This window comes from Zingiber officinale, chromosome 8A (assembly GCF_018446385.1).
Source record: "Zingiber officinale cultivar Zhangliang chromosome 8A, Zo_v1.1, whole genome shotgun sequence".
NCBI classification, from domain to species: domain Eukaryota; kingdom Viridiplantae; phylum Streptophyta; class Magnoliopsida; order Zingiberales; family Zingiberaceae; genus Zingiber; species Zingiber officinale.
In genome coordinates, this window is record NC_056000.1 from 132,614,398 (window position 1) to 132,637,528 (window position 23,131).

Consider the following 23,131-nt stretch of genomic DNA (forward strand, 5'->3'; position numbering starts at 1 on the left):
CTGACTTTATAAAGAAACAAAGACCTCGGTTATTATGGAAGTGTGTGCTCTTAATCATAATATAATAACAAGCACATATATTTGATATTTATTTCTTTAATTTATCAATGGGTGAGATTTTGTTCGATGAATCAATAAGCTCGATAAGTTCGGAAATGATATCACTTATAATGTGTGTTGTTGATTATAGAAGGAAACTGTGTCCTAGTAATCTAGGTTGAGAATGTCCCCAAGAGGAGCTCATAAGGATTGTCATGTTAAACCCTGCAGGTGGACTTAGTCCGACATGACGATGAAGTTGAGTGGTACTACTCTTGGAGCTAGATATTAATTAAGTGAGTTGTCAGTAACTTACTTAATTAGTGGACATTTGTTATCTTAAATACAGGGAGACTAACACACTCATAATAAGAAGGAGCCCAAAATGTAATTTGGGATTGGTGCGGTAGTTCAATAATAGTTCTTTAGTGGAATGAATTATTATTGATGAAATTAAGTTGTGTGTTCGGGGCGAACACGGGATGCTTAATTTCATCGGGAGACCAAAACCAATTCCTCCTCTCGGTCCCTATCGTAGCCTCTTAATTATAGAGTACTATACCCACCTATACTCACCTTCTTACCCATCCTATAGGGGCCGGCCAAGCTAGCTTGGAGACCAAGCTAGGGCCGGCCATGGGTATGTTCATGGGTGAATTCATGTGGCCGGCCCTATTAAAATAAAAAGGAATTTTAATTTTAAAATTTTTCTTATGTGGATAATATAATTTAAAAGAGAGTTAAAAAATTAAATCCTTCCTTTTATAAGATTCTACAAAGATTAAGAGAAGAGTTAAAATCTCTTTCCTTATTTGTAGATTAAAGGTTGATTTTAATTTTGGTAAAAACTTTCCTTTTAATTATATTCATGATTTAAAAGAAAGTTTAAAAATTAAAAATTCTCTTTTATTAGTTTCTACAAAAGATTAAGAAAAGATTTAATATCTTTCCTTATTTGTAGATTGAAAGGAGATTTTAATTTTTAGAGATAACTTTCATTTTTGGAAATTATCCACATGTTTAAAAGAAAGATTTTAATTTATAAAATTTCTTTTTATTAACCAATCATGAAGGGATTAAAATTATTGGAGAAATTTTTATAAATTTCTAGAAACAAATTAGGAAGTTTTAATTTTTGTTTTAATTAAAACTCTCCTTGTTTTGGGGAGAAGAGTGGCCGACCATTATAATTTGAAAAGATAAAATTATTTTAATTAAATAAATTTTCCTTTTCAATGGCAAAAGAATTAAGGAAGTTTTTATTAAATTTTCCTTATTTGCCAAGACCAAGGATTATAAAAGAGGGGGTAGAGGAGGCTTCAAGGCTAACAACTCTATTCTATTTTTCCTCTCTTTTCTCCTTGGGTGTGGCCGGCCCTTTCTTTCCTCTCCTCTCCATTGTGTGGCCGAAACCTTCTCATGGTGGAGATAGCTTTGGTGGCCGGATCTAAGAAGGAGAAGAAGGAGAGAAAAGAAGCCTCTTTTCTAGCATCCCTTGGAGCATGGTGGTGGTGGCCGAACCTCTTCATCCTAGGAGAAGTTTTGATGGCCGAAACTTGTAAGGAAGAAGAAGGTGCTTGGTGGTTCTCATCTCGGAAGATCGTTGCCCACACAACGTCCGAGGTTAGAAGAGGAATACGGTAGAAGATCAAGAGGTCTTTCTAAAAGGTATAACTAGTAATTTTTGTTTCCGCATCATACTAGTTATTTTTGGAAATAATACTAAATACAAGAGGCATACGATTCTAGAGTTTCGAATTTGTTTTCGATATAGTGTTCTTTTGTTTTTTTTTCCCTTGTGATTTGATTGTTTTTTTCGGTTAACCTAAAGTTATTTTAGGAAATTAAATATTAGCTTTCCATAAAAGGTTTTGTCTAGTCGGTGGTGGTTGCTCCCATATCCAAGAAGGCCATGTGCCTCGCCACGTCAGTACTGGGAACCAATTATGGAAATTAATATTTAATGGAATTAATAACTTAAGGTGATTTGGGTCGAACGTGTTAAGTTCCGCAGGAGACCCAAGTCAAAACCTAAAAGAACGAATAAATTAAGTTTTGGATCAAACGTGTTAAGTTCCGCAGGCGATCCAAAATTTAATTTAAAAGAACACATGGTAGCTAGGAAAAGGTTCAGACCTTTGTACAAAATTTTTGTACAGTGAAACCTCTAGGTTTTCCGAGTAGCAACCAACAAGTATGCCGTGGATCTACAAAACCCTCAGGTTGTGTCATGTACACATCCTCGAGTAGGTTTCCATTCAGAAACGCGGTTTTGACATCCATCTGCCATATCTCATAGTCATGGTAGGCTGCAATAGCAAGCATGATCCGAATGGACTTAAACATCGCTACTGGAGAAAAGGTTTCATCTTAGTCAATACCATGAATCTGCTTGAAACCTTTAGCTACCAAGCGACCCTTATAGATAAGTCCATCCATGTCAGTCTTTCTCTTAAAGACCCACTTACACCCAATGGGTTTTACCCTTTCAGGTGGATCAACCAAAGTCCATACTTGGTTGGTGTACATGGATTCCATTTCGGATCTCATGGCTTCTAGCCATTTCTCAGAATCTGGTCTCATCAAAGCTTCCTGATAGGTGGTAGGCTCATCCTCTATGAGCACAACGTCATCATGGTCAGACAAGAGAAATGAGTATCTCTCAGGCTGACGACGTACCCTATCAGACCTGCGAAGAGGTATGTCTACTTGAACCGGTTGTTGTTCCTCAAGTCCTTGTGGAACAACATCATCCACAACACTTTGTGGTTCCAGTTCAACTTCCATCGAGGCATCAGTGCTATTGTTCGCATCTTGAACTTCTTCAAGATCGAACGCGCTCCCACTAGTCTTTCTAGAAAACAAAGTCCCTTTCTAGAAAGACCCCAGTCTTTGCCACAACTACCTTGTGCTGACTGGGAATGTAGAAGTAATATCCCTTAGTTTCCTTGGGATATCCAATAAAATAGCACTTGTCGAATTTGGGTCCTAATTTGTCTGAGACTTGACGTCGAACGTAAGCCTCACAACCCCAAATCCTCATGAAAGACACTTGGGCATCTCGCCCAGTCCATATCCTATATGGTGTCTTTATCACGGCTTTGGATGGAACTCGGTTGAGTATAAAAGCTACCGTGTCTATAGCATAACCCCAAAGGTATGTCGGAAGATCTGTGTGACTCATCATAGATCGTACCATATCTAATAGGGTACGATTCCTCCTTTCAGATACACCATTCCACTGTGGTGTTCCAGGAGGAGTGAGTTGGGATAGAATCCCACACTCAGCTAGGTAGTCATGAAACTCATGGCTAAGGTATTCTCCACCTCGATCGAATCGAAGTATCTTAATACTCTTGCCAAGCTGGTTCTGTACTTCTTTCTTGAATTCTTTTAACTTTTCAAAGGATTCAGACTTATGTGTCATCAAATACACATAACCATATCTACTGAAGTCATTAGTAAATGTGATGAAGTACCTATAACCGCCTCTAGCAGCGACATTGAAAGGGCCACACACATCACTATGTATGAGTCCTAACAAATCAGTCGCTCTCTCGCTGTGCCCACTAAAGGGAGTCTTGGTCATCTTACCTCGTAGGCATGACTCGCATATCTTATATGATTCTAAATCAAATGAGTCCATCAAACCATTCTTATGGAGCTGGGATAAGCGCTTGTCATTTATATGACCTAAGCGACAGTGCCAGAGGTAGGTTTGGTTCATGTCATTTGACTTAAACCTCTTGGTATTTATGTTATAGATAGGGCTCTCAAGGTCTAGAATATAGAGTCCGTTTATCAGAGGTGCACTACAATAGAACATATCGTTTAAATAGACGGAACAACATTTGTTCTTTATAGTAAACGAGAAACCTTTCATGTCCAAACAAGAAACTGATATAATGTTCTTAGTTAATGCAGGCACATAACAACAATCTTCTAACTCTAGTAAAAGCCCAGAGGGCAGAGATAGAAAGTAAGTCCCTACAGCAATCAGTGCTCCATTGCCTACTCGTAGGTCCACCTCGCCTTTTGTCAATGCCCTGCTATGCCTGCACATCGGTACAAATGTGAGAAGCACATCCGATTATCTAATACCCATGATGTAGAAATAGATAGATTGACTTCTATAACATATATACATGAGGAAGTCTTCGCTTCTTCTTAAGATCCTCCAAGTATACCTTGCAGTTCCTCTTCCAGTGCCCGGTCTGACCGCAGTGGAAGCAGGTAGCATCCTTGGCAACCTCTCCTTTAGGCTTCAGTGCCTTGCCTTTGCCCTTGGCTTGGGACTTTCCCTTGACTTTGGACTTGCCCTTGCCCTTATGTTTCTGAACCATCAGAACAGTGTTGGGCTTAGCCTTCTTAAGGTTTAGCTCAGCAGTTCTTAACATGCTAAGAATCTCGGGAAGTGGCTTGTCAATCTCGTTCATATTGTAGTTTAGAACGAACTGACTATAGCTATCCGGCAAGGATTGCAAGATCAAATCAGTGGCCAGCTCTTGGCCAAGTGGGAACCCCAACCTTTGTAGGTTCTCTATGTACCCAATCATTTTAAGTACATATGGGCCTACAGGAGCCCCGTCTGACATCTTGCACTGAAATAGTGCCCTTGAGATCTCAAATCTCTCATGCCTCGCTTGACCTTGATACAGTTGACGAAGATGTTCAACCATATCGTAAGCGCCCATTAACTCGTGTTGCTTCTGAAGCTCAGAGTTCATGGTCGCGAGCATTAGACAAGACACATCTAATGCGTCATCTTGATGCTTCTTGTAAGTATCTTTGTCAGCTCGCGGGGCATTGGCAGGAGGAGCCTCCGGAATGGGCTGCTCAAGAACGTACAGTTTACGTTCTTGGGTGAGAACTATTCTCAAGTTCCTGTACCAGTCCAGGAAGTTTGCTCCGTTGAGCTTATCCTTCTCGAGGACAGATCGCAGGGAGAAGGTGTTCGTGTTCGACGTCATGGCAATTCTACAACAGAAATAAATGCAGAAATAAGTATCATATTCTTAATCATTTAATTAGGCCTTTAACTAAATGATGCTCCCACTGAATTCTATAATTCATGTGGGACAAGATCCACATCATACTAACCCTTGAGTTAGCTTTGGCTAATACGCCCAAGGCTTAGTATGATCGGTAGGTAACGATTACCAATTACATCTCTATGCAACTCTTGTTTATAAAATAAAATCCGCATTTATATTAAAACTCGAGTTAGCTTTGGCTAATACGCCCGAGAATTAATATAAACGTGATTTTGTCCTACCTTTCCAACAATTGGAAGAATGCCTATAGTTGTACTCGATCCAACCGAGTAAACTAGGAATACTCAATTACTCAATCTAATTGAGTTTGTATTCACCCATGCGTTGATAGGCGGGACCAAGATGTTAGGATCGACGGTCGCGGCTAGAGAGGGGGGGTGTGAATAGCCGACCCCAAATTGCTCGTTTCTTTCTACAAATCAAGGTTAGCGCAGCGGAAATAACAAATAGAAATGAAAAAGGAGAAGCAAACCTCAACACGAAGATGTAACAAGGTTCGGAGATGATACTCCTACTCCTCGGCGTGTCCGTAAGGTGGACGAAGCCTATCAATCCGTCGGTGGATGAGTCCCCGGAAAACCGGCTAATATAAACTCCTTATGGGTGGAGAAACCTCGCCACAAAAACTTACAACAGCAAGAAGGAGTACAGGTACAGCAAGAAGCAAAATACAATACAACTGTAAAACCTTCGCTTACTTGCCTTCTCTTCGACTGGATGAAGCAGCAGCTTCAAGAGACGCCTACAACAGCAGGAACCCAGCCGAAAGGAAGCTCACGCGAAGCTTAGACGAGAGCTCAGCAAAGCTCGCAGAAGAACTTGCAGCAGCAAGAAGGAGAGGCAGAAGCTTCGAACCAGAAGCAGTAGTCTCGGAGAGAGAGTCCACTGTAGAAGCCCTCAGCCCTTTTATAGCCTTCATCCACCTACGAAGAAGAAGCCAGAAGACAGCAGAAGACAGAAGACCGTTGTTAGCCAACGGATAGTTCTGGACCGATCAGGCTAAAGCCTGATCGGTCCAGGCCACCTCTGATCGGTCCTGGGGACCGATCAGGCCCCAGTCTGATCGGTCCCCGGACCGATCCCACCTCTCTGCAAGAGAGGTAGCTGCGTCTCTGATCGATCGTGGAGACCGATCAGACTCCCTTCTGATCGGTCCCCAGACCAATCAGTTCACTCACAGAAAGTTGGCTTCAACTCCTCTGATCGGTCTCCAGACCGATCATATGACTTACAGAACCCTTCTGTTTGTTATCTGATCGGTCACCAGACCGATCAGATACTCAAGCGTATCACTGGATCGGTCACCAGACCGATCCAGGTTTAGAGCTCCAGCCCTAAACCCTGAATGGTCCTGAGAACGAGCTACCGAGCCCTCTCTTGACCTAGTCCGGAGAACGAGCTACCGAGCTCTCTCCGACTTCGTCCGGTTTAGAGAACGAGCTACCGAGCCCTCTCTGACCACAGTCCGGAGAGCAAGCTACCGAGCCCTCTCTGACTTTCCGTGCCAAGTCTCCAACTTGGTCTTCTCCGTGCCAAGTCTCCATATTTGGACTTTTCCCGTACCAAGCTCCCTGCTTGGACTTTTCACCAGATGTCTGGTCAACCTTGACCCATCTGGATTTCCCTGCGCCAAGTCTCCAGTCAATCCTTTGGCTTCACTCACGGGACTTTCCCTGGCTTCACTCACCAGATTTCCATCTGCCTGGCTTCACTCACCGGACTTTCCGAACTGCCTAACTCCCTCACTCACTAGGGCCTGGTTTCACTCACTAGGACTTTCAGACTGCCTAACATCCCGTTAGGACTTCCCGATCAAGTATCCGGTCAACCTTGACCTACTTGACTCTTCTTCATCCAACCTGATCAGACCCTGATCAGTATCTCTCCGCATGGACAACTGCACCTGCATTGTCCATGTCTACATGTCTTTCTGTATTATCAAACATCGAAACCATGACCAACGTTTACGCTTGGTCAACTAGGTCAACCTTTACCTATTGGAAATTGCACCAACAATCTCCCCCTTTTTGATGTTTGACAATACCTTTAAGTTAGGCTAATCCAATAGCCTCAACTTTCTTCATGCCACTAGGTAATGAAACATAAGTTACAACCTTACATTCTCCTTCTAAGAAGGCAACCTCCTTCTTAGATAATGAAGGCCTAACTTAAACCCTTCATTCTCCCCCTATTGGCACACATCAACAAACTCTCCCCCTGAAGAGTAAGTTATCGTTGTTCACAACTTCACTCGTTGTGATCAACAAACTCTCCCACTAACTCCAATGTTCTTCCTTGAACATTCTCTAGACATTCTTCCCCTTTTTGACACACATCAAAAAGAGTGAATCAAGGTCAAGAGTTTCTTCCTAATGAAAGTCCCATACCTTTCATTGAAACCCTTAATTTCCCCCTTGATACTAATGTCAATAGTTAACTTAGTGATAATCCCATATCACTTAAGTCTTTAGGAGTAAAAACTCCCCCTAAAAGTCAACTCCCCCTTGACTAATAGGTAAAACTCCCCCTAAAGGTCAACTCCCCCTTGACCATTGCACCAACAATGTCTTGGAGAGTTTCAACCCTTTAGAAATCCAACACACCAACTTCATTGCTGAAATTTCATAAATTTCAGACAGCACAGTCGAAACTGGCACGCCCTGATCGGTCACCAGACCGATCAGGTCTTCCCTGGATCGGTCACAGTGACCGATCCACAACTGCCTGGACCGATCAGACTCCCTTATGATCGGTCCACAACCTCTGATATCAGTTTCTGAATTTCCTTCCGAAATTCAGAAACCCCTACAAAATTCCAGAAAATTCCAGAAATTATAAAACTTTGAGGATACATTCCTCATAATATATATTGTCACGGAAAAATAATTTTTGATGAAAATATCTTCCATTTTTCAATCTTGATACAAAGTTCAAAAGTCTTTGAAATAGCTCAAAGTTAACTCATCTTTATATCACTTTGCTCAATGATGAGAGCTATCACTAGAAAAGCTTATCAAGGTTTTTCAAATCAATTTTGAAATGATTTTAAACCCTTCAATTTAGGACCACAATCTTAGGGCTAAATGTACACGACTTGTACACAAGCTTTCCCTATGATCCCCAATTAGAATTAGGCTCATCTAGGTACAAGAACTATGCACCTTGATCCTAACTCACAATCCTAATATCTCACACACATCTAAGGTGTATCAAACACATCCAAGTCAATTTTGATGTGAGATATGGGTTTAGGTTAGCTTAATCTAAGTTCTCATGCATTTTTATAAATAACAATTTGATCTCCATATCAAATTGTGTTTTAGTCCTTAAATCAATTTCATTGATCATTAATGCACAAGATGATGACATGACATATAATTGTATCATAAATGGAAACATGTGCCAATGTCATGATGTCATGGCATAAAGTATGAAACTTAAATAAAGCATGACATTTAACTAACCTAAGCATTATCATGACATTTTAAATGATCATAAAATAAAAATGATGTCATGACATGGCATATGGCAAACAATATATGGCAAATAACATATAAAGGTATAGAAAATACCTAATTCTAGCCTTAGTTGCCATTTTTGATAATTTTGATCATTTTGCCATAGGTTCTATATTCCTAAGTGTAATCGACCTAGCATCTTATACCAAAGATTTTTAGATCACTATGTGCCAATTAGATTGACTCTAGAAAACTCCTCAAATTTGATTGGCACATTCTAATCACCTTAGGAATAATTCTTAATTTCATTTTCAAGGCTTGATTATACCTTGAAAAATTCTAAAGTGCCGCCTTTTGCCATGATTAGGTTAACTACCTATTCAAGTAAGGTTGGCACACCCTAACTCATCTAGCGTGATGAAATCACGCTCCTAGGAACCCAATACCTATTTGAGCTCATTGGGTTCACTAAATATTCACTAGGGATGACTTCCCTAGCAACCCTTCTAATGACCCTCCTAGGCTTTGAAGCCTTGGTCATTTGGGACTCATCAAGATCAACTCTAGAGGTGACCCCCCTTGTGACCTTGGTGATGGTCTTTCTAGTCCTAGGTTTTGTTCCATAATCGAATGGAACATCATGGTGAGTGGGCTTGACCACTTGGGACTTAGGTTTGTAACCCAAACCTTTCTTGTCCTTGGACTTGGGTTTTTGACCCTTAAACCCTAGAGATGACTTCTCCAAGTTCTTAAGAGCCTTTTCCAAAGTATCAAGTCTTGACCTCAAGACTTGATTCTCCTTCTCTAATACCTCAATTTTTAATTTTTCATTTTTCTTTGAGGTATTCCTAGGCATGTGTCTAGTTGATTTGGGATTTCTACCTAGGTTCTCCCTAACCTTAGATGAGTTAATTCTAGGGTTGGCTTTCCTAGTGTTATCCTTATCTAGGCTCACATGTTTGGCACCTAAGCATGTGTATAGATTTCTAATGTTATCATGCTTACCATTATTAACAATAGCAATAAGGCTACTAGCATGTGTCTTATTATTATTGCAATAATGTGCCTTAGAGATTACCTTAGGGTTTGCCTTAGCTCCCCCTATCGATGTGCTCGTCTTCTTGTCCTTGTGAGGTTGCCTCCCCCTCGGACATTGGCTCCGATAATGTCCCCTTCGCTTGCATTGGAAGCACACCACGTGCTCCTTGCTCTTGCGTATCGGGACTCCGGCTTCCTTGATCTTTGGCGCCGGTGGAGTCTTCCTAACCCTCTTTAGACATTTACTCTTGTAATGTCCAAGTTCCCTACACTCAAAGCATAATATATGCAATTTACTAGAACTTAAATTGCTTGAGTTACCTAGGGTTGAGGTGGGATGTAAGCTCTCTCTTTCATCCCTTCCGGAGGTAGAAGCTTCTTCTCCTTGCTCCGAACTTGAAGAGTTACTCTCCTCCTCTTCTTCTTTAGATGTTGAGTAGCCCTCAACTTCTAATTCCTCTCCTCCATGATGTGAGCTACTTGGCTCACTTGACTCCTCTTCATGACTTGAAATGGAGCTTCCCTCATGAAGCTTGGCCAAGTTGTTCCACAACTCCTTGGCATTGTTATATCCACCTACCATACACAAAATGTCATTAGGTAATGAAAATTCAAGAGTTTTCGTTACCTCATCGTTGATTGTGGATTGGTGGATTTGCTCCTTCGTCCACTTTTTCTTCTCTAGGGTTTTTCCATCTTTATCCACCGGATGGGTAAACCCTACTTGCACACAACTCCAATGAACTAGGTTAGTCATAAGAAAGTACTTCATCCTTACCTTCCAAAACGCGAAGTCGTCGCAATCGTAGAAAGGTGGAATTGTGATGGCTTCTCCAAATAACTCCATTCTCTAGCTTGTGCTCCCTTGGGTGTTAATCCGTCGAAGAGCAACCTGGCTCTGATACCACTTGTTAGGATCGACGGTCGCGGCTAGAGAGGGGGGTGTGAATAGCCGACCCCAAATTGCTCATTTCTTTCTACAAATCAAGGTTAACGCAGCGGAAATAACAAATAGAAACGAAAAAGGAGAAGCAAACCTCAACACGAAGATGTAACGAGGTTCGGAGATGATACTCCTACTCCTCGGCGTGTCCGTAAGGTGGACGAAGCCTATCAATCCGTCGGTGGATGAGTCCCCAGAAAACCGGCTAATATAAACTCCTTATGGGTGGAGAAACCTCGCCACAAAAACTTACAACAGCAAGAAGGAGTACAGGTACAGCAAGAAGCAAAATACAATACAACTGTAAAACCTTCGCTTACTTGCCTTCTCTTCGACTGGATGAAGCAGCAGCTTCAAGAGACGCCTACAACAGCAGGAACCCAGCCGAAAGGAAGCTCACGCGAAGCTTAGACGAGAGCTCAGCAAAGCTCGCAGAAGAACTTGTAGCAGCAAGAAGGAGAGGCAGAAGCTTCGAACCAGAAGCAGTAGTCTCAGAGAGAGAGTCCACTGTAGAAGCCCTCAGCCCTTTTATAGCCTTCATCCACCTGCGTAGAAGAAGCTAGAAGACAGCAGAAGACAGAAGACCATTGTTAGCCAACGGATAGTTCTGGACCGATCAGGCTAAAAGCCTGATCGGTCTGGGCCTTATCCTGATCGGTCCAGGACCCTTCTGATCGGTCACGGGGACCGATCAGGCCGATCGGCTGTCCTGCGATCCCACCTCTCAGAAGAGGTGGCTCGTCTCTGATCGATCATGGAGACCGATCGGCTCCCTGATCGGTCCCGGACCGATCAATTCACTCACGAAAGTTGGTTTCAACTCCTCGATCGGTCTCGGCCGTCGGATGACTCTGAGAACCCTTACATTTGTTATCGATCGGTCACGGACGATCGATACTCAGCGTATCTTGGATCGGTCACGGACGATCCGGTTTAAACTCGGCCCTAAACCCTGAATGGTCCTGAGAACGAGCTACCAAGCCCTCTCTTGACCTAGTCCGGAGAACGAGCTACCGAGCCCTCTCCGACTTCGTCCGGTTCAGAGAACGAGCTACCGAGCCCTCTTTGACCACAGTCCGGAGAGCAAGCTACCGAACCCTCTCCGACTTTCTGTGCCAAGTCTCCAACATGGTCTTCTCCGTGCCAAGTCTCCATACTTGGACTTTTCCCGTGCCAAGCTCCCTGCTTGGACTTTTCACCAGATGTCTGGTCAACCTTGACCCATCTGGATTTCCCTTGCCTGGCTTCACTCACCAGGTCTTTCTCCAACTGCCTGGCTTCACTCACCAGGACTTTCCCCTGCCTGGCTTCACTCACCAGGTCTTTCCAACTGCCTAGCTTCACTCACTAGGATTTTCACCTGGCTTCACTCACCCGGATTTCCCGACTGCCTGGCTTCACTCACCAGGACTTTCCGAACTTCCTGGCTTCACTCACCAGGACTTTCCGAACTGCCTGGTTTCACTCACCAGGACTTTCCGAACTGCCTAACATCCTAGTTAGGACTTCCCAGTCAAGTATCCGGTCAACCTTGACCTACTTTACTCTTCTTCATCCAACCTGATCAGACCCTGATCAGTATCTCTCCGCATGGACAACTGCACCTGCATTGTCCATGTCTACATGTCTTTCTGTATTGTCAAACATCGAAACCATGACCAAGGTTTACGCTTGGTCAACTAGGTCAACCTTGACCTACTGGAAATTGCACCAACACAAGATTGTCCCTCCGTACCCTACCAAGATAGTATGTGTTGCTCTGCTTTGGCAGATTCAACAATAGCATGCGATCGAGGTAGTGGTAGGTATCACGGCATGGTAGGCATTAGAGTTGACGTAATTTAGATCTAATCTAAACGTCGATGTGTATCAAATACACGATAGATCTAATCTATTCGATAGAGTGCATCTTGTACACGATGTAGATCTAATCTAATCATAAGGGTGCATCTTGTGCACGATTTAGATCTAATCTAATCGTAAGGAACTAATTAATTACTAAATTATGCATCACATACACAAAATCAATTAATTAAATAATTTTTTTTTTGTGATTTAGTCATGGCCCTACTACGATCTTCTCAAGCCAATGAGAAGATCGGATGGTCAACCTAGGGTCAACAACTTCTTAAACGCTTTCCTTTTGACCACCTTGTGTTGCTCGCGCCCTCCTCGTAACTCCGTCTCGAGTGGACCTTCCACCGCTCCAATTTTGTACATTACAATTTTGAAACTCGAGTTACTTTCGAGTCTAAATCTAATTTACAACAATAATATATAAAAGAGAGGCACGACGCACAGGTCGCGAATGATATACAGCACACGCAAACACAAATGACGGCGCGCAGGCCGTATTATAAATTACAACACAAATTTCCAATCCAATTGGGTCTATTGGGCCATGACTATCACAAAATCAATATATAATTCTAAATTATATATTTTTCATAATTTTATGTAATTTTTCATAATTTTATAATTTTATGGGTAAATTTTTCCCGGCGGTCCCGATTAGCGATTTCGGGCGCAATCGCGGAGCAAATCCCCTTGCGGGGTTAGGGGAAGTACCCCTACCCGCGATCTAACCATCGCGAGTTGCTCCTAAGAGATCCAATAGCGCCTAAGCCCGCTGTCCCAAAACATTTTGGGGTCGAAACTTCACCTTTTCGTGAAAAACTTCTCGGTAGTCGAAGCCTACAAGTGTCTAAAACTTGTGCTTCGTTACTACGAGAAAATAACCCATTAAAACTATAAAAACATCAATTTACAGAAAGTTTACAGATTTATATTTTTCATAAAAATATGAAACGAAACTCGTACTCGCTTCGCACGTGGCTCTGATACCACTGTTGGGTTTTTCGGGCTGCGAAAACCGCTTTTCCGCGTCGCGGAAACCCCGAAACCCCCTAGCCACTGGATCTCGTGCAAAGAAAAACATTCGAAAAATATGAGTACGAGTTTAAACGTTGATCTACAGTAGATCTACATAAGGATAAACCTTTTATACCTTTGTAGCGAAGCCCTTCGCAATCCCACTTATCCACGGTTCGCCGGATCTCGAAAGTGTCAAAGTAGACACTTCTCTATGTGTATCCACACAAGCAAGAGATGGAGAAGAAACCTTTAGAGTGTGCTAGCACTCAAGCAAGGTCTCGGCAACAAGGAGGAGAGGGAGAGAAGAATTGTGAGCAAGAGGAAGAAGATGAAATCAATTAGCCTTGAATGAAAATAAAACTTGCACCCACACTAAAAGTGGCCAGCCACATTAAGACTTGTAACCCCCATGGAATATCAAGAGTCACAACTCTTGGTAACTCCCATGAGGTGGCATTTGGTCAAGTCAAACTTGACCAAATGAAGAAGCCTTGATGATGTGGCATTGGTCAAGTCAAAGTCAAGTAAAAAACTTGACTCTTCATCTTCCTACTTAAGTCAAGTCAAACTTGACCACTTCTATCCCTTGGTTGATCTAATCTAACCATTGGTTCAAGCCAATTTTAATTTAATGAATCTCTATTCATTGAATTAAATTAATTAAATGAGTCTAAGTCCAAATTAGACTCACTTAACACATGAACCAACTTGAGTCCAACTCAATTAACCTACTTTGGATTACTCTTAATCCAATTTGGTTCATCATATGAACCTAATCATTTAGGTTCATCAAATGAACCTAGTCTCCATCTAATTGCCCTTAGTGTGTGACCCTATAGGTTCTTGTAACGTTGGCAATGCCCCTAAACCCATTTAGGAGCATAAGTAATGAGCGGTATCTAGCAACATATCATTACTACCCAAGTTACAAGAATGTTGAGATCCAACATCACCTTGTGACTACTAATTGTGACTCCTCACAATATATGACATTGTCCTTCTATCCTAGACATCTAGATTGATCAATGTGAGGCATAGACCGTGTCATCCTCTAATCAATCTAAATCTTGAACTCCAAGTAGACTCACTAAATTAAATGAGCTCAATATCCTATATTGACTCATTTGGGCATGACCATGCACTTCGTGGTCTCACTCTATCAAGAATACCGATGTCTCTCCCGTCATATAGGAGGGATAGATCTCATCTACATCACTCACATCCCTCTGCATAATTTGTTACATACCCAGTAATCGCCTTTATAGTCCACCCAGTTACGGGTGACGTTTGACGAAACCAAAGTACATAACTCCTTATGTAGGGAACCATGGTGACTTCAGGTCTGAGGACTAGTAGTCATACTAATAGCCACATGAGAAAGTATATGACACTCATATAATGATCCATGATACTTTCTCATGGCGGGTCATTCAGTATACATTCTCCAATGCATACCCATGCGTCAACTTTATATCTCCATATCCATGACTTGTGAGATCAAGTCATCGAGTTGACCTACATGCTAGTCTTATTGCATTAACATTGTCCCTGAATGTTAATACTCGACTAGGAATGATTAAGAGTAGTGTTCCCTATATCATCTCACTATCGGTTCAGCTAACCAATTGATATAGGTAAGAACCTTCTACTCAAGGACGTTATTATACTTAGTTTATTTGGCACCAATACAAGTAAGTATAACAACCAAAAACCAAATGCCTTTATTTATATATAGAATATGATACAACAAGTCCAAAAATACAATCACAAATGATTGGCTCTAGGGCTCTAGCTAACAGCTACATCTCCAAAAGTCCTCCAAATCCACACATCATTTAATTCAATAACAAATCCATCCTTTAATTATCAATCCACTACCTAGTGATACCAACCCAGAATAACCTATCATAAAATCAAATCTCTATCATAAATCCACATCAACCTAACATCATCATCAACAACCAACCAAATCCACAACCAATCACAAACTCCAACATCCCGTTATTATCCACTACACATCATAAATCAAACATGCAAAATCATCCTCATGATCCACCTCCAACCACTGAATCTAATAATCAATCTCATCATATCAAAACCCTCCTTCACATTTCACATGCCCTAATAAATTAGCTCTTACATACAATCTCCAACCCATGAGAAATATGGAAAGGACAGATTATCCACAAATGAAAATCAAAGGCAAAGTCACTAAAGAAACTCACCCATGACATGTGGACAGTGATAAAACGCCACAACCTCTGCAATAGCTTCATCCTGTTGATGGCAAACCCTAGTTAGCCGACCCTTCTCCAATTTGGACCCTAATAGCAGGATATGCCAAAGAGATCAACATTCACAGCCCCACAAGACCTCTACCATCAACTATCAAAGAAGCACTACTACACCAATTCTTCCAAGATCAAACCCAAGACCTAGCTGTAGAGTAACTAGTTTTATAAAACCCTAACAAAACAATACAACACTCACCTCAATAGATCGCTATTTCTTTAGCCGAGACCCCCATCAGCTTCATGAATTGGAAACAAGACAGTGATCGGCACAAGCACCGTACCGATTAACGCCTCCTCTAATCTAGAATAAGAAGCTTATCATGATTAGAGTTAACTAAGCAAGACCTTTATAGCTTTACAATTCTGAACGAAGCCTACCTTTATCGATTGCCTTCGGATGGTGTTGTTCCGATCTGATCCAGCAAGTGTGGAGCTGCAGATCAAATTCCAACGAACAAATCACAGAGAAGAACAAGGAGAATGACCGGCTGGGAGTGATGCGATTCAAACCTCACTGTGCCCTAGATCGGATCCCACCGATTGAGCGCAAAAATGGCCGAGAAGGCGATCACTCCACCGGGGAAGGCTTGGACAGCGTCAGCACCTTCAAGATTTGGGCAACGGTCCTCAAGCGACGCGGTGAGGCCGAAACTGTCGGGGAAACCGTCGGCGTCGGGTCGCCCGCGAGAGAGAGTAATCGGGAAAGATGAAACCAAGAGGTGAGGAGGAAGAACCAACCACTTGTTTTCCCTTCAAAGCTCCGGTGGTTGCTTGCGCCGGCGACACCGAGAGGCAAAGGGGAGAAATCGCCGGAGAGGGGAAGCTCGGGCAGAGGAGTTATCGGGGAAGGAAGGTAATTGGGTTAGGGATCGGCGTTTGGGAAAAGAAAAAGAAAAGAAATATAAATAAATCCAACATCTCCTCACTTAAACGGGGTATCCCAAACAGGCTTTATCTGAACCCATAAATTCGTCCCCGCAAAACCCGTCGTACGAGCTCCGAAAAATTCTCAAAAAATTTCTAAAAATTCCGGAAAAATTCTATAAGGCTTTTTCTCCAACAACCTTATTTTATAATTATTATTTAGTGACGTATTTTATATTCTCCCCCACTAATAAAAATTTGGTCCCTAAATTTACTGCTCAACTCAGGGATCCTCATCCAAGGGTAACATCCAAATCACAAACTCATATACCACTCACTCCAAGTATAATAACCAAACAACATCCTCATCTACTACTCCACCCTAGTATCATAAACATATCTCCAAACATGACAATCCACCTCCAAATGAATAGCGATGACTCTATGAGCTATTAACTCACCCTACTCCCGTTACTCCCACTCTGCAATCTAGCCAACTGCGGGATAAATCAACTACCTCTGAAATCCAAAATCCACTATCAATAAATCCTCCAACACCTGTATAGAGCGCTCAAACTATCCATTAGTCTGAGATGAAAATCTATACTAAAGTGAAACTCCTAATCCAAAGTCTGTTGTAACCATAATCAAAACCATAACATGAAATCACTGATCTCCATCCAAAACAATACTCGGAGATACATCATCCAGTCCGGTAATCCCTCTAGAGTATAATCCTGCTACTCAATTCAAAAGAATCCGCCATACAAATCGACAGCTAGGGAGCTAAGTTGTCATCCAATAATGATTACCCAAATCCATCAAACATGCTCCCAACTCAACTCTAGTACCTGAATCAATAGAGACAATCCTGCTAGTCTCTGATATTCAGCCTCCACGTGCTGACACACTATACATCAAGCTACAAAATCTGCGATGTCTTTCTTCATGTCATTCCACAAATAAGAATGGTCCAAGTCTCCATACATCAGGTGTCCCCCGGATCTATCGCAAATCCAGATCAATGTGTTTCCTGTAGTAACTCCTCCCGAATAAGAAGTGACTCGGGAACACACATGATCTCCCACGAAAATAAAGAATCTCATTCTCATTACACGAAAATTCTCACTACTAACACGAGACTACTCTGCTCATGCTATATCGAAATTGCACCGACTCCCAGATACGATACATCTGTGTAGAGTACAAATCCGTCTACACTAGAAAGTACAACTAAGACAGTGCAGTTAATAACTTCTCGTTTCAACTCCTGAAACTGATCTCGTAAGCGTCTATCCAGGAGAATTCCATACTCATCCTGAACAGTCCCATCCACGGCATAAATGCTGGAGAAACCCTCAACTAATCTCCGATAATATCCATCCAGACCATGAAAGGAACAGCGAATCTCCGGTATAGACTACGCCTACTCCCAACAGATAACAACCTCAATCTCCTGTGGATCCACCGATATCCCTCTACCAGAGACAATGAGTCCCAAAAATCCCACACAAGACAATCAAAATACGCACCACTGAACTTCACATATAAATGTTCCCGTCGAAACATCTCTAGAACTATGTGAAGCTAGTGTACGTGATCCACCTCGGATCGGGAATAGATCAAAACATCATCAATGAAGATAATGAAATCTAATCCAAATGCCCTAGGAATACCAAATACATCAAGTCCTTAAAAACGTCTAGGGCACGGTATGCCTAAATGATAACACCAAGGACTCATAATGTACGCACGACAGGCTCACTCAACTGTAAGATCCCCAACAACAAGTCTGTAATCTAATCACCAATTACAAATCACTAAATAGTAGATCATCAAACCAAATATCCACCAATAGATCATCAATAAATAACATATCATCACACCTGATCTCCCAATATCCATCAATCAAAAATCGTCCTCAACATCAATCAAACTGGATAACTTCACGTACAATGATAGCGAAAAAGAAAATCATCCAACCATATAACACTCACTGCCGATAAACTAGCTGTAGCTAAAATGTCTGTCAAATCTCATCATCTTAGATACTCAAATATCCACAGTAAGAGGATGTCAATCCAAAGTCAAAGGGTCACACAATCTCCTGACTAAGAGTCTACCCATCAAGAAGATATCTCCACAACTCTCATAATTATACTATATATGTCCCTCGACAAATATCGATAAAAGGTCAAACCCTCTAATCTGAGATATAAACTACAAGACCTGGTAAATGATCATCGGGTCAAGGTCTTGAGTTACTTGATAGAGACAATGTTAGCTGAGTCGTCTAACCATTGTTTTGTTTCCCCATCTTACTGTGATTGCTCCATTTGAGGTTCAGTAACCTCCAGTATTGAGCAATGAACACAAAGATAGAGGACCACTAGAACTAAATAGCTGATCCAAATATCTATCAATCGACGCTCTACCCATCGAGATCATCATCTGAAATCATACCTAGTTACAGTCGAAACTCCTAGTCTCAACTCATACCACTTCCTCCGTATCATTACGGGGTATATATCCCTAAGTACATCATGAATATCTAATCATATCTAATAGTTCCATGAGTCAGGATCTCCCATGGAACAACGTTAGACGAGTCGACTGATCATCGCCTTATAAACCATCACGCTACCGAAGGAAGAAGAGAACTACTCTCTCTCCAAACCCTCAAGGAAATCACTAAGTGATAACCTTATCTCCAAAAAGCATTCTCTGCTTCTTCCTTCACGTGGTACCGGGTCACGTAAGGTTAAGCAGCTAACTTCAACTCTCTCATGTCAGTACAAATCATATATCCAAATGTACTCTCCAACTCATACACCCTAGTAATGGATGTATCTCATAAGTGTTAAGCATGTAGCTTTACACTTTTCCACATCAGTGGAGGTATCCTATCCGAATGTACCTTCTAAGTCAATCAACTAGGTGCAGACAGTCCATGGTCCAAGTCCCCATGGAATAGGATACGACAATCCTCTACAGGCTGACCAAGCCGACAATGGTATACGACTAACTCAGTCCTCCCCATGGTGGTACAAGTCATGTACTTAAGTATGCCTCCCAAAATATCTAACAAAGCATGGAATAACCCAAAGATAGGAATCTCTAAAAATAGAATATGTTAGTCCCACTAGTCGGACCAACAAAATAAATCGGTCAACTACTATCCAATCCAACAAGAGTAAATCAATCATCCACTGCTGAAACTAAGGTAAATCGATACCCAACTACAAATGTCAACCAGGGTAAATCGGTCCTCTACAGACCTAAAAAAAAAATCTAAAATAATCCTCCACTAACCGAACTAACAGGAGCAAAAAGCTAACTAAGGTAAGTCAAACCATAATTACACAAGTCAACCAAGTAAATCAATCATAGACTGACTGAACACACAGAAGTAAACCGATACTCTACCAACAGAGTCAACATGAGTATATAGATACCCCCCACTACCCAGCTAATAATAATAAAGACAGGTATGTGACTCTAAACCTCAACCAAATAGTAATAGCATACACCAAAACCACTGATAGTATGATATGACCAATCCTCTGAGACTGTAAATCCTTGATCTCCAATAGGGTCAGCCATGATCAGTGATTGACCCAACATATGCAATGCATGCTACAAACAAATAGGCATGTACTAACCAGAGAGTACTAACACATGTCATAAGTAACTATCATGGGCAATAATACATACACCAACAGAAATGTATGATAACAATATGCAAACATACCTCCTATAGCCTGGAGATGTCCTGCTGCTGCCTGGTCCCAAAGCCCGAAAGTCACATCAAGAAAATCGAAATACAAAACCCAAAAACATGAATAACAGGCATCGTACCTGCTCTGATACCACTAATTGGTATCAGATAAATCTTGAAAATCTAAAACACATAGCAAGTACCGTATACCTGCTCTGATACCACTAAATTGTCACGCCCCCAAAGGAGTCTCTGCTAGATAAAAATCTGGCAGCATCTCCCCTGTACCGGTGACAATCTGAAGCATCAATACAAGCAAAATACATCAGCCACATGCGGCTGGAATATTTATATACACAATCACGCAGTTATAATAACAGCCCACACGGCTAGAATGAAACAATCACAACCACGCAGTTGTATATAAAACAGCCCACACGGTTGTTCTAAAAACCAACACAGTGGAAAACGAAAACGGAAAGCCCAATACAACACAATCAACACACTGCTAGCCGGCTAGGCTTTATACAACAACCACAACAACAAATACAACAACCCACCAAATACAACAAATACAAATAAAACATATACAAAACCAGAAATGACCTTCGGATGTGATGTAGGACCCGGCAGACAGGATACTCCGAGCGACACCAACCATCTACAAGCTACCTGAAAACATAAATGTATACATGCGGTGGTGAGTATAGGTAACTCAGCGGGTAATAGACAAGATAGTGCATGGTCCATAAACAAACATGTAGATCACAAGTATACAGTCTCAGTAGGGAATAAAGAACATGATTATACTGTCATAATCAATACACCTAAACATATCTGACATAATAACTTGACATATAAACTGTACAAACCACAACTAACATAATGATAGATACATACCCAATCTGGAATCGACACATGGTATAATGATCAGTAAACTCACCGAATCTACAACAGATATACCCGTGACACCTGTGCAATATAAATACAACTGCATATACATGTAAGATAAATGACATGTATGCAGCATGACAACCATATGCAACAATCATATCTCAATCAAGTGCAACAACGACAATCACATGCAACTAGTATCTACTAGGCATGTATGCAAATGCAGATGCACCGCGCATCAAATGCAAGAATAATAACGGCGTATGCATGCTCCATGGTCACCCCGACACCTCTCCAGACACCACGACCCCAGTATGGCTGAGAGGCTTGGGTCCGTGACAACCGTACAAGCCTCATACTCCAAACTGCTATAAAGCAGCTGAGGCAGACGGAATGCTAAGTAGTTATCTAACTACATAGCATCAGGGTCCCTGACTGCTCACAACGCCGGATCTCACTAAACCTCGTGATCGGGTGGCACGACAGGACGAGCGACAATTGCTCCAGCTACCACTACCCATGAGTGGCCGAGTGTGCGGCGCTAAACCAAACCGATGACTCTCTCAGCCACAAGGGAGACAATAGTTATCAGATACAATAAATGATGAACATGATATATATATATATATATAATCATCATTCATTCAACACCCCAAACCTCATAAATACCTCCAACATGAATATAATCGTCATGATACCTCCACGTATCCCACCAAACATATGTACACACTATACATGTATAATCAACCAAAAATCTCCAATAATCCCACCAGACACATGTACACAAAATATAAATACAATCAACATGTATCCTCCAGTAAAAACACAACAGACCTGTGTATATACCTCAAACATACAATCAACACAACTCCTCCAAAAGTACGTGACAAATATGTATGTACACATCACATGTAAATGCACGGTCAACAAGATGACTCCTATAACACATACCCACCTATGTACAGTCCACATCATATACCCAATCAACATTGTAATACCAACAACCCAACAATCCCTACACGACATACTATACACGTGAAATCACAACAGAGTAGATATCAAGAGTGGAGACTGTATATGAATTAAATAGATCATCACAAGGATCAAGCATAAGTATCATGCAGGAAAAACAGCAACCGATCATGATATAAGATAAAGCAGCCTAATTCATCCAATAATAACCATGCACTAAGTACAAGAAGATCTACATAGAGGCCAAGGAAGATATACCCGCATCCCGTTATTATCCACTACACATCATAAATCAAACATGGAAAATCATCCTCATGATCCACCTCCAACCACTGAATCTAATAATCAATCTCATCATATCAAAACCCTCCTTCACATTTCACATGCCCTAATGAATTAGCTCTTACATACAATCGCCAACCCATGAGAAATATGGAAAGGACAGATTATCCACAAATGAAAATCAAAGACAAAGTCACTAAAGAAACTCACCCATGACATGTGGACAGTGATCAAACGCCACAACCTCTGCAATAGCTTCATCCTGTTGATGGCAAACCCTAGTTAGCCGACCCTTCTCCAATTTGGACCCTAATAGCAGGATATGCCAAAGAGATCAACATTCACAGCCCCACAAGACCTCTACCATCAACTATCAAAGAAGCACTACTACACCAATTCTTCCAAAATCAAACCCAAGACCTAGCTGTAGAGTAACTAGTTTTATAAAACCCTAACAAAACAATACAACACTCACCTCAATAGATCGCTATTTCTTTAGCCGAGACCCCCATCAGCTTCATGAATTGGAAACAAGACAGTGATCGGCACAAGCACCGTACCGATTAACGCCTCCTCTAATCTAGAATAAGAAGCTTATCATGATCAGAGTTAACTAAGTAAGACCTTTATAGCTTTACAATTCTGAACGAAGCCTACCTTGATCGATTGCCTCCGGATGGTGTTGTTCCGATCTGATCCAG